A 12,448-nucleotide genomic window follows, 5' to 3' on the forward strand; every position below is an offset into this window, starting at 1 on the left:
GCGCCGGGCGTGCCTGCACCTAGACTGCCTGGGTGTGGTCCGCTGCCCTCCCTGGCGCTGGACTGTTCTGCACAGTCGCAGAACCGAGCCATCGACCTCTTAGTGCAGCATTTGCCTTTGCTGATGGAGCTGCCAAATTTATCCCGAAGGATGGAGGAACTCCTCACCCTGTTAGAGCGGCGAATGCCCGAACCAGCGCCGCCCGCGCCCCCCCCGCCATCTGCGGGAGACGCGGCTCCGAGCCGAGAAACGGCGCGGCCGGCGGCGAACCCGGCAGCGGCGGCGGCTGCGGAGCCGCGGCCAGAGACGGCGGCTGCGGAGCAGCGGGCAGGGGGGGAAGCGCCCAGAGCGACCGCCGAGAGCGGGCCGGCGGCGGCAGCGCCGGGCGCGGCTGGGGAGCGCGGAACGGCAGCGGCAGCGGCGACCGCGCCGAACGCAGCTGCTGTGCCAGAGGCGGCGGCGCCGAGAGCGGCTGTAGCCTCAGAGACAGCGGCAGCGGTTCCAGTACCAGTTCGGTCGGGGCTGGCCGAGACGGCCTCCCGTATAGAAACTGGTGTAAAAACTGCTGCGCAGCCAGACACAGTCTGTCCTGTCTGTTCTGCCTCTAGCGAACTTAGCCAAAGTGCCCCTCCACGTACATTTCTGTTCACTCCCAGCACCCCAAAGTTGCCTTTGCCTGATGATTCCTCGTCAGGCAGTGAGGCAGATGAGGTGCTGGCCCCAGGTCGTCAGGCGGCTGTAGCCGCGCGGCGAAGGAAAAGGCTGCGCCGGTCTCGCCCCTGGACCTTTCAGGACTGCACGGTAACAGTGCGTCCGACGCATTATAATAGATTCTTAGAGTCCCTTAAGATGCGAGCATTGGAGGAGGGTGACTGGAGGTCATTAGAAATCCTTGGAATGCCATATAGATCTGAGGATTCTGGGGGTAACCGGGGAGCTGTTACACTCCATCCACAGGCTGTGCCAGAAGTTCAGGATGGTAGTGCTTCCCCTAAAGGGGAGATCCAAGCTTTCCCAGTGTATAAGGCTCTCCCAGATTCAGGGGAGCATGACAAGCATGAGGTAATTGCCTGGAAAGTTGCCCAGGACCTCCAATCCAAGGTGGCACAATATGGACTAGGTTCTGCTGAGGTTATGCAGATAATAAGGGTGATAAATACGGATTTGCTTTCTCCATTTGATATCAGACACTTAGGTCAAATTCTATTTCAACCTGTACAATTTACAGTTTTTGAGAAAACCTGGAGAAAGCTGGCCGACAAGACTGCATTAGCAAATATGCAGCTCCCTGCTGCTGATCCTAGACAGACAGCAGGAGTGGATGCTTTGATGGGGACTGGTCCCTTCTCTGATCCCAGTCTACAGGGTAACTTGCCCTCTAGCATCCTGCAGCAAGCCCAACAGGTCGGCATGGCTGCCCTGTTGAAAACCATAGAGTTGTCTGCGCCCAGAAAGCGATATACTGAAATAGTTCAAGGCAAATCAGAGTCATTCCTCTCTTTTGTAGAGAAAGTCGCTGCTTCTCTTGAGAAGCAGGTTGAGGATGACGGGTTAAGACAGATGTTGTTAAGGCAGTTAGTGAGAGATAACGCAAGCGAGGAGTGCAGAAAAATCATAGATGCCTTACCAGGGGACCCTGAGGTAACAGACATGGTCAAAGCCTGTGCTAAGGTGGGATCTGGGAACCAGAAAAGGTCTGCTTTGGCTGCGTTCCTGCAGCCTGTTCACACATCTTCTGGTCGTGAACCAAAGCCACCAAAACAGGTGAAGAGACGGAAGCAGCCTAAGCCGAGCCAAAAAGAGAACACACCGATCCCCCAGTGCAGGAGGTGTGGCAGGCCAGGCCATTGTACAGGCTACTGTAGATCCCGGACTCATGCCGATGGTCGGCCTTTGTCGGGAAACTTCCGCTGGGGTGCAAGGAGGGGGAATTGCTCTCCGATGCAGTCGCTCCCCCAGAGAGTGGCACAGGTACAGGCACAGGCCTACCCAGCCACCCTAGAGACAGCACCCAGGGATCAGACGGTCCCCACAGATCAGACGGGTTTGATGTCCACACCACAGCCGCAGTCGTCTTAGACTCTAACGGTATTTATAAGGTTCCCTTGGATGCATATGGACCCTTAGCCCAGGGATCCAGTGTGATGCTGGTGGGAAAACCTGATGTTGCCCATCAAGGAATCTTAGTGCACTCAGGAGTTATTGATTCTGACTTTAAAGGTCAGATTTGCGCTATGGTCTCCACACAAAAACCCCCTGTAACTATTCCTGAAAAGACCTGCCTTGCTAAATTAGTGCCTTTTAAGTCTTGTGTCCCCAGGGTAGAACAAATTCAGGAAGATAACGGCAGTGGATCTACGGGACTTCCACAGGCCTTCTGGACCGCAGACATCTCTGACCAAAGGCCACAGATGACATGTACCCTGGTCCTGCCAAGCGCCAAACCACCCCGGATTCAGCTTCGAGGTTTGATTGATACTGGTGCTGATGTAACTATCATCTCCTTCTCTGCATGGCCTCCCTCATGGCCTTTAGCCCCGGTGGGATCGGCCATCGCAGGATTAGGAGGAACCACACAGAGCTATTTAAGTGAACGGCCTGTGGTGGTGAAGGATTCAGAGGGACACACAGCTACAATTAGGCCTTATATTGCTACCACTTCCTGTAACCTTTGGGGACGGGATGTGTTGGCAGCTTGGGGCGTACGGATTGGGACAAATTTTAGCAGGGGTCACTGTGTGTAAGAGCGCACAGTATCCTACACTGCCTTTGAGGTGGTTCATTAACACACCAATCCGAGTCAGACTCTGCTCAGTTAGTTGAACTAAGGGCTGTTACCATGGCTTTTCAGCGATTCTCACAGGAACCTTTGAATTTGGTTACTGACTCTGCTTATGTAGCAGATATCACCCAACGCTTAGATTGTTCCCTTCTGAAGGAGGTGAACAATGTGGCTCTGTTTTCGCTGTTGCAAACCTTGTGGTCTGCAATTCAGGCTCGAGTGCATCCATATTACATTCTGCACATTCGAAGCCACACCAATTTACCAGGTTTTCTAACGGAAGGCAATGCCAGGGCTGACATGCTGGCAAACCCTGCATGGGTAGGGCCTCAGCCTGACAGAATTGCACAAGCCAAGGCATCGCACGGTTTCTTCCATCAAAGTGCACATACCCTGCAGAAGCAGTTTCATTTAACGCCAACCGAGGCGCGCGACATTGTCAGCGCTTGTGCTGACTGTCATGGACTCGCTGCGCCTTTGCCAGAGGGGGTAAACCCCAGAGGGCTAAAAGCCTTGCAGATTTGGCAAACGGATGTAACTCACATCCCTGAATTTGGTCGGCTGAAATATGTGCACGTGTCTATTGACACTTTCTCCTCGGCTATGTGGGCTACTGCTCACACTGGAGAGAAGGGCCGTGATGTCATTGCCCATTGGAAATTGGCTTTCTCAGTCCTGGGCATGCCAGCTTCTGTGAAAACCGATAATGGTCCTGCCTACGCCTCGGAGAAGACACGGCAGTTTTTACACCTATGGGGTGTAGACCATACCTTTGGTATCCCACATTCTCCTACTGGCCAAGCCATTGTTGAACGCGCTCATGGTACCTTGAAGCGTGTTTTGGACAAACAGAAAAGGGGAATGCATGGAGAAACCCCACAGAGCCGACTAGCAAAAGCTTTGTATACAATTAATCACCTTACAGTACCACAAAATTCAAATAATCCTGTTATTCTGAATCATTTTTTCTCATTGCAGTCTGCAGGTGACAGACAACTGCCCCGGGCAAGAGTCTGGGTGCGGAATTTACTCACTAACCAGTGGGAAGGCCCACATGAGCTTGTCGTTTGGGGTCGTGGGTATGCTTGCGTTTCCACAGATACTGGGATATGGTGGCTACCTTCAAAATGCATTCGCCCTGCCCTACGGCACCAGAGGCAGAACAGGCAACCTCTGAATGATGACCAGAACGCCAATCATCCAAATGGCGACCAGAATGTAGATCATCAGCCTAATGACTCTTCTGATGATGACCAGGATGTCAACCATCAGGCAGATGGTCCTTCTACAAGCAGAGACTGGGATGGTCCTTCTACAAGCAGAGACTGAACTTTAAATTTCTTGTTATGGAGTCAGATAGTTAAAGCCTTAAGGACATATTTAGAATTAATAACTGATGTAGATTACTATTTGGCATTAATAGTAGAGTTGTTCTCTTATAAAACAAAAAGGGGGAATTGTAGATACAAAAATGCTGCTAGCGAGGATTTTCTTGTTATTTTCTAAGTCCGTGAGAGACTTTTCTCTCTCACAGAAGAGGTAGCAGGGAATGTAAACAACCCAGACACCTGCAACCTTGAAAAGTCTTGTTTATGGTATAGTAGAAAAATATTTTGACAATGGATGTTTTAGGATTTTAGCCAATCACCCCCAAGGGGTGGCTGGCCCTTTGTCCAATTAGGCTATGAAGAAAAAAGTCTATAAAAGAGTTTGTAAAATAATTAAATAAATCAATCTTGCTGCACAACTCCTGCCTGCTGGATCTTCTCCTCCTCCTCCTCCCTATGGCTGCGGGACACGGTGCTATACCGTAGGAACCAGGCCTGCGGTAATAACCAGTGTGTGCAGCATGCATTTGTTTAATCGAGGAGGGAGGGGAAGCCCTTTAAATTTAAGGATGCACAATCTAAGCTTTTTTACACCTGTTTTGTAGCACTCACCTCTGACCTGGCACTTTTTTGTTATTATATTCTGGGCCAGATCATGGGTTTACAGTTTCACTTATAAAGTAATGGAAAAAATAAAGCATTTTTGTAAAGCTTGGCAAGGCAGCATGTGTTCCCAGGGTCCTGGGAGGACTTTTGTCACTGAAAAGTCGCTTCATTCTAAGCTTGATTAAAAGGCAAACCAAAATTCAAAAGCATGGGTTTGCTTAACCTCACCAAAAATAATAAACCCCTGGAAGTGAACTCGGGTCTCAGCATGTTGAGCTGATGGGTGGTTGATAAACCTGCCTTTAAAAACAATGCAGTTCCTGATTTTCCTTCTGTACCTCAGCAGCTCTCCCAGCTCCCATTCGCCTTGCCCATTGTGAGCTGTTACAACACAGGACTCGGTTAAAATTCGCCCTTCTTGTGCCAGCAGTTAAACTTTGCTTTGAGCCTTTCTGCAGCTGCCCGAGGACATTCGGGTGCCCATGACAAGGACACGCCGTGCTGCTGCTGCTGCCCCGGAGCACAGGCGGCATCCGCACCTGGCTGCTCGTGTTCTCCACGCAGGAGCCTCCCCGGCAGGATCAGGGCTGGAAGAAGGAGGGGTTGTGTGTGCACCGGCCTCTGCCCCGTGAACGGAGGGAAGCCGAGCTGAGCTGTGCCTGCCGGGCCCCGTCCCATCCCCGCGCCCCGCCTTTGCTCTGCGCAGCTCCAGCGCTCGCCCGCACGCTTTGATTTGAGCTCCCGTTCCCCGGGTCAGCAAAAGGCTGGTGAGGCAGGAAGGATGAAAGAAGGTGATGCTTTGACAGCTCCTTTTTCATGGTAACGAGCAGAACCGCTCCTTCTCCCCCCTCTGCTCTCCACGGCCTTTTCTTTCTTTAGGGAGGGAAGAATTCAGCTCAGCCTTCCAGGCACTGACCAGATAAGCGGGAGGGCTCGGGGTGTCTTTGTGGGCTCTGCCCGTGGAGTCATTGCTTTCTTTAGGGGTTATTTGCTGTTTGTTTCCGGCATATGATGACAGGTAAATGTGGATTAATAGAATTAAAGGTTTGGCTTGAGGACATGAGACAGCAAACCGTCAATTACTTCCCGGTGATTGCTGCTCCGTGCGTCATGTTCGCTCAGGAAACAGAGATCCATCAATTTAGCTGGTCCATGGGAACCTGCCACAGGAAAGCTCCCTCTGCTTGGAAGGGGAAGAAATAATTGCTGCCTTTCCAGCATTAATCATTTTCTGTTCTAAAAACATCATCATTTTGATATAGAGGTAATTTGGATTATAAGCAAGGTGCACCCTACCTAGGAGAAAATACTTGTTTGATGCAAGACATTGCTGCTTGCAGAAGCAGGGCCTTAACTGGTAAGGCTGGAGAACTGCAATTTAAACATAAATTACTTGTAATACTTCAAAACAAGTGCCAAGCCTTAGGGACTGACAGTTCCTCAAATTTCTAAACTGTACAGGTCTAAACTCTCAGGATCTTAGATCCTTAATGATGGGGTTTTGATGTGAAATCAAAACTTAGATCATTCATATCCCACATAGTAGTATTTACCTAAAAAGCTTTATAGTTATTTAATTTTCAAGTTTCCTATGTTTAAATGCATTTGAAGCATCCTTTGGAAACTGTAAATCACGATGAACAAAGATCCCCAAACCAAAGAGAGCAAAGCAGGCAGGGAACAAGGAGAGAGGGAGGAAAGCAGCGAGTGTGAGATTGACAGCACAGGAACAAACCTGGTGTATAATTCTGCTGCAGAGAGATTAATCACAGCTTTTCTGAGAGATACCAATCCCTGGCTGCACTGAAAGGTCTATTGTTCAAAGTCAGTGCATTTACCCAGGAATATTCTGCCAGTGGTGGGAATATTTCACAGCTGGAAGACTTCTGAAAAACCTGTCGCATCCCAGCCAGGGCTCCAGCAGCAGAGACACAGTTTTACTGACAAAATAAACTAAGAATGTTCTTTGTCTTGATTTTCTTATTCTTCTCTGCTGACAGAGACAGCATTGGAAATTAAGCAGAGCCATGGACATTCATTAATGGAAACACAGACCTTTCACACTAAGGACCAGCTTCTCTCCTAACTTTTGCTTATAACAGTTTGAATATATTCCTTTTTTTGTTTGGTTGGTTGGTTGAATTAGAAATCTGAGAGAAAAATAATTTGCAACTAAGGAAACTGCCTCTTCAACATGAAAGCCAAGTGAAACATTTAATTTTATTTCCTTTTTGTATCTTAAAGTGGTAGTTTGAGATTTGATTTATTAACGTCATTCAGTAGCGACAGGGGGGCTCACGGGTGACAACAGAGGGATGCCCCACAAAACTCAGGTGTACCCTCACTGGAAATGCCACCCTTGCCTGTTTGCCACCCTTCCAAGCACAGAAATGGGTAGCAAAACCTCCTCTTTGGCAACTTTCACAAGCCTTGGCTCTGCTCTAATTGCTCCTATTTCTGCCTCGTGTAATTTTGTGCCAAGCAGTGCCCCTTAGACCTACCAGCTCCAGGAGAGTGAAAATACTGTACTCAGAGCTTGGCTTAAACCTGACAGCGCTGTGCTCCAAACTTAGGGCTGTGGCTTTGTCACTGCTGCAGCCGGGCTTGCAGGGCACTCTCATCCTCCATCCCCAGGAGGGGATGTGCTGGGGGCTGCTGAGGGACAGCTCCAGCAGGGCCAGCAAACAGAGCAGGACGGGGCAGACGGGGGTGTCCCTGTGTGTGGCACTGCCATGGTGCTCCCGCTGATTCACTCCCTGCACAGCAAACACGGGCAGCCAGATGAAAGGGGGATTCAGTGAGAAGCCAGGGAAAGCCTCCCAAGAATAAACACTGTGGAAGGAAAAGCCCAGGAAAAAGGCCAGGGAAGTGGCTACGCTTCCAGTGTCGAAGCACACAGGTTCCTTGGGGATAAATGAACTTGCAGTTATGTGAACGGATTTGAAGGGAAGGTTTTGCTATTATCATGGGAAGTTTTGCAAGACTCTTGTGTTTGAAATAAAAGTAGCTCTTCCACAGAAAGAGGTGCTATACATTTTCTACAATGCAGAATTAATATATTTAAATTGCTCTGTACAGTTCTCTCTACCATAATGTCATACATGAAATCCCTAATTGTGTTTGGTCTTTGCATATTAAGTGTTTTAATCAATTAATTCTGAGTTCAATATTTTTAAATTGAATGTTAAAATTAACCCATCAGCCCAGGTACAGAAATCAAGTCCCATTATCAATGTTTTCAATTGTTCAAAGTAGTTTCTTAAGAGAGTTGCACTATTCCAAGTTAAAAATCCTCAGTTTTAAAAATCCCCAAGTTATGTCCCTTTCTCAAACTTTAAACCACTTGTACACCAGAAGATTTCTCTTTCCTATGTTTATTGTCTACTTTTACAAGTGTTTTAAGATGTGTTGGATGTATTTTAATATTTTTTTAACAGTTTTTACTTGGCACTCTAACTCAAAGCCCAACTCCAAAAACCCCATTTTCTAGCAGCCACCAGCTATTTTTAGCCCCTCAGCCCTTAGCCGGCAGGCAAGCTCCATGGCAACCTGAATTTTAAGGAGGGCATTTTACCGCCCTTATCTCAACTGATACCACCCCTCTGACAACGACGAGCCATTGGTGGGCTGAGATGTCTCTCAAAGGGAAAGCACCAATCACTTTAAACCGAAGGGGCGGGCTGTGGGCGGGCTGTGGGCAGGCTGGGGCGGAGCAAAGGAACTATAAAAAGTAAGAGAAGCCTCAGGAAGGTCAGAGGGAGTGGTGTGCGTGCTAGCTGTGGGTGGGTGTGAGTGCTGGGCATTAAAAGCCTTACTCCTATGAAGGAGCCTTGAATAATTTTTTTCTGACTTTTGGACCAGCCCCAAGTCAGCTCAGCACTGCAAGTCCTTTTTCTCTACCTGACGTCCAGTGCTGTCTCAGCCAGAAGATCTCAGATCCCTGCACTCCTGGGGCATGCCATCTATCGAGCCATAGGATCCCAAATTTGTATATTTTTCTAATTTTTGTAATTTTTAAATTTTTCTGTTTCCAATAAATTATTTTAATTTTTAATTTATCTAAGAGTTGTCTCCTTCCTCACACATAAATAACAATACCCTCCACTATCCCTTCTTGTGAAATCAAAATGCTCTTTTCAAGTGTTCCCAATGAGAGTAATCTGATTTGCTTGCTTAGCTTACGCTTCTTCTATGGCTAAAGACCCACAAGTAGTTTAAGCTTCATATGATGGGAATATATTTGCCTGCTACTGCTAACTTCTTCAAAAATGTGAGGCTCGGTGGTTTTTGGCAGAGTTCTCTGTAATAAAAAACTTCCCACACTCTTCAGCAGCAAACAGTATCAGCTACAGCAAAATTAGAAAATAAAATGCGATGACATCAGTTCATCCAGAAGAATCTGAGTGCTTTTGCAGATGAGCCTCTGCAGTTAATAGTTCATTTCACTCTCTGTGAGCTCAGTTCCCTGAGTGCCATCATTCCTACTGATTGACATCGGTCCCTGCTCCCTGTCTTTGCCGGCTGCAGGTCTGTCCAGCCTTGGGTGTGGTCCAGCACACACACACCCACAGCTCCCACTCAAATTTTGTGCCACCTGGAACAAATTGCCAAGATGTCCCTCACCTCACAAAAGCGAGGAGTTGGTATTGATGACAGTAGTCAAGCAGAAATTGTCCGGATTTTCTTTATTGTCTAATTTTTAAAGTAGAAGAACAGTTCTAGGGTGCCTAAATCTAAAACATTACCATTCTGACTGGAAATAACCTACTACAGACACCTTCTTTTGTGCATTAGTGTTTCCTTCCTAGGGCTTTTTATTCTTCACTTAACGGAGCTGATCCTGTACTAGTTGGGAGTATTTCAATATTCCCCTCCTGTTCTTGGATTACTGATTTGGACCTGTTTGGTCCATCTTGTTGTATTTTACAGAGTGAATGATAACCTGAGGAATTACTGAAAAGATCAGGGCACTGTCTCCTGAAAGAGAAGAAAAACGGAACTGCTTCCAGTATAGGATAACCTAAAGCATAACTTCTTAGACAAACTGACACTGATGAAATAAATAAATAAATGGAAAAAATGATGCTAGAGGCCTGAATCTTCATACTTACAGGAGAATACGAGGGGCTGAAACAAGCCTCTCTGCATTCCATGCCAGAAGGATTCCTACTCATTAACACATATACGTGCTGATGGATAATTAAGTAATTTGGGAGACAGATCATGCACATGGGAAGCATTTTTGGTATTTTATGACCCCCTTCACTGACCTATGTAATTACTGTGCTGCTGACTAATGCAGCAACATAAACCCTCTGTGAACATTCTCCATTCCGAAGTTTATTTCGATTCTAGATGACCTTTCTTTTTATCTGTTACACTGGGATCAAAAAAAAAGAATCCTTGTTAAATTGTTCTGTTCCCTCCAATGCTAAGAGAAAAAGAATATTATTAAGTAATCAATTTCTAAGCCACCTCCAGTGTAGTACAGAAAACAGAGCCAACTTCTATTTGGCAAGAACAATTCATGTCCAACCAATCTAATCTCCTTTTCTGACAGGGCAAATGGCTCAATGGATAAAAAGAAGCAGCAGATGGGACATTTTTACTGTAGTAACATTTTAATGTGTGGTATTTTTACAAACAATACTTAGAAATCATAGGACGATATTAGAATACATGGATGGTGTCACCTTGTGCTGGAGCAAAACTTAGTGGGGGAAAAAAAGGGAGTTTAGGGAATAGTGGTTAATGATTTGTCCTCTGGGAATACCTCCCAGGGCAGCACTGCAGAAAAATGGGATTTGCTTGACTTCCTAAACTCTCCTGTAATCAGGCCCTGGGAATGACACACTTTTTATATAATACCAATGATAAATACATAATTTCTTGTGATGTCTTTTTCCTCTGAACTCAAGCTTTTCAGTAAGAAATTTATTGAAATTTACCTTTAAAGTTCAGCTGACTCACTAACTTGACAGGGATTAAAAAATAAAAGCTGAAAGATAGTCCCGATGTCTCATGGGGAGGAAAGGGGACAGAAACCTGACACACTCATTAGAGTAGGAAGATTTGGATGTGCACCTGAAGACAAGAACTATGAACTGTTGGATCAACTAGGCTGGGTTAGGAACCTAACGCTGTGACAGGGACATTTCAAACCCTGGCACTCAGAAGAAGTTCATGTTTAAGCCATACAGATTCACAGGAATATGAATCTGGAATACGAAATCAGGAATAGGTGATTATAATTACATACTCCAATTAAGGACAACATGTAATCACTTGCAGGTACTTAAACACTTTCCTGAAGAAATGCAAACTGTGTTGTTTCCTGCATTAGGGATTATAACTTAAGGTCATGGTTGTAATTCCAGATCTAAATGAGAGCAACTAGGTATCAGATGGAGGTCTAGAAGAGGGATTTAGATACTGAAAGAGCTTTTAAAGTCTGAACCTAAAAGAAGAAATCATTTCCTTTATAAATATGAAACTATAAACAGGAGCAGTGTGTAAAGCTCCTAGATCGGACTCACTCTTGAAGATGATCCTCTCTGGAAGAAATGTGACTTCAGCTGGAGGAAAGCTGTGGCTCACCAAGCCACTTAAGGTGAATTCTTGGGAGACATATCTGCAGTTGTGAATGCTTTCTGCAGAACACCCAAATCCCCCCCGTTTCTCTCCACCACTACCTTGCAGCACTAGCTCTTGCCAAGCCCAGATCCTGCTCACAAACTCTGTGTGGCACCTGGCAAGGGAGAAAACTGCTCACTGGAGTAGTGACTGAAACACAGACTGACTTGAACTAACAGGACAAGTGACACCCTTGGCAAGTGACAGTCAGAACCCGCTGGGTTCCCAGCTGTCCCTCCCTCTCCACACCTCAGCCAAGCCATCTCTTCCCCTCACCAAGCACTCCCAGCACCTCACCCGAGCTACAGCCATGGATGTGGACTCCTGCACATCAGGAGAAGGTGAATTTCCCTGAGCAGGAGGAGTTTGTGCTGCCTTAGCACCAGTGTGAGCAAGCAAAGGAGCGGGACAAGCTGGGACAGGCCAGGCTGTGTGGGGCAGAGCCAGCCATGCTGCTGCTGAACCCTTTCCCCACCCTAACACACAGCTCTGCACTGCTGATTGACTATTTTCTGCCAGTTTGGGCACCTTGGTGCCACCCCGGGGAATGTGTGGAATGATGGCATTCCATATGCTGTGGAATATGACCACAGGCATGCAAGTCCCAGTTACCATTATGCATCTCTGAGTTAAACTGTTTACAGCAAGAGCTGTTTTACGTGGATGGGGAGTGGGAGGTGCTTTATGGCCAACAGGGAATCTCAAAGCCTGGGCTTCTGCTAAATGTGCCAGGGGGCTAAAAAAGGGGTGTAGTTCCCAAATGGTCAGTTCAGCACCATTCCTGAGCTTGACAGTCACTTTAAATTAGCATGCAATTTAAAAATAAGTATTACACATGAAGGTTATCTCACAAGGAACATGTAATTTACATTTTGAAACTCACACTCTTGGTTTTGATGTAACCCGTAAAGTCCCTGCTCTGCGAGGCCAGTGGACATTCCTTACTGCCTTTAACTCATTCACCTCTACCCGTTTCCAGGTGATCTTTTTTATCCTTCATCATATTTTGGAAAAGCAATTCCACAGGACAAGAGCTCATAGTAAATCTCTGGTGCTCGTGCCAAGGAGGACATGATAGACCTGACAAGTTGTGGGATCC

The sequence above is a fragment of the Aphelocoma coerulescens genome, unplaced genomic scaffold, assembly GCF_041296385.1.
Source record: "Aphelocoma coerulescens isolate FSJ_1873_10779 unplaced genomic scaffold, UR_Acoe_1.0 HiC_scaffold_58, whole genome shotgun sequence".
Taxonomy (NCBI): domain Eukaryota; kingdom Metazoa; phylum Chordata; class Aves; order Passeriformes; family Corvidae; genus Aphelocoma; species Aphelocoma coerulescens.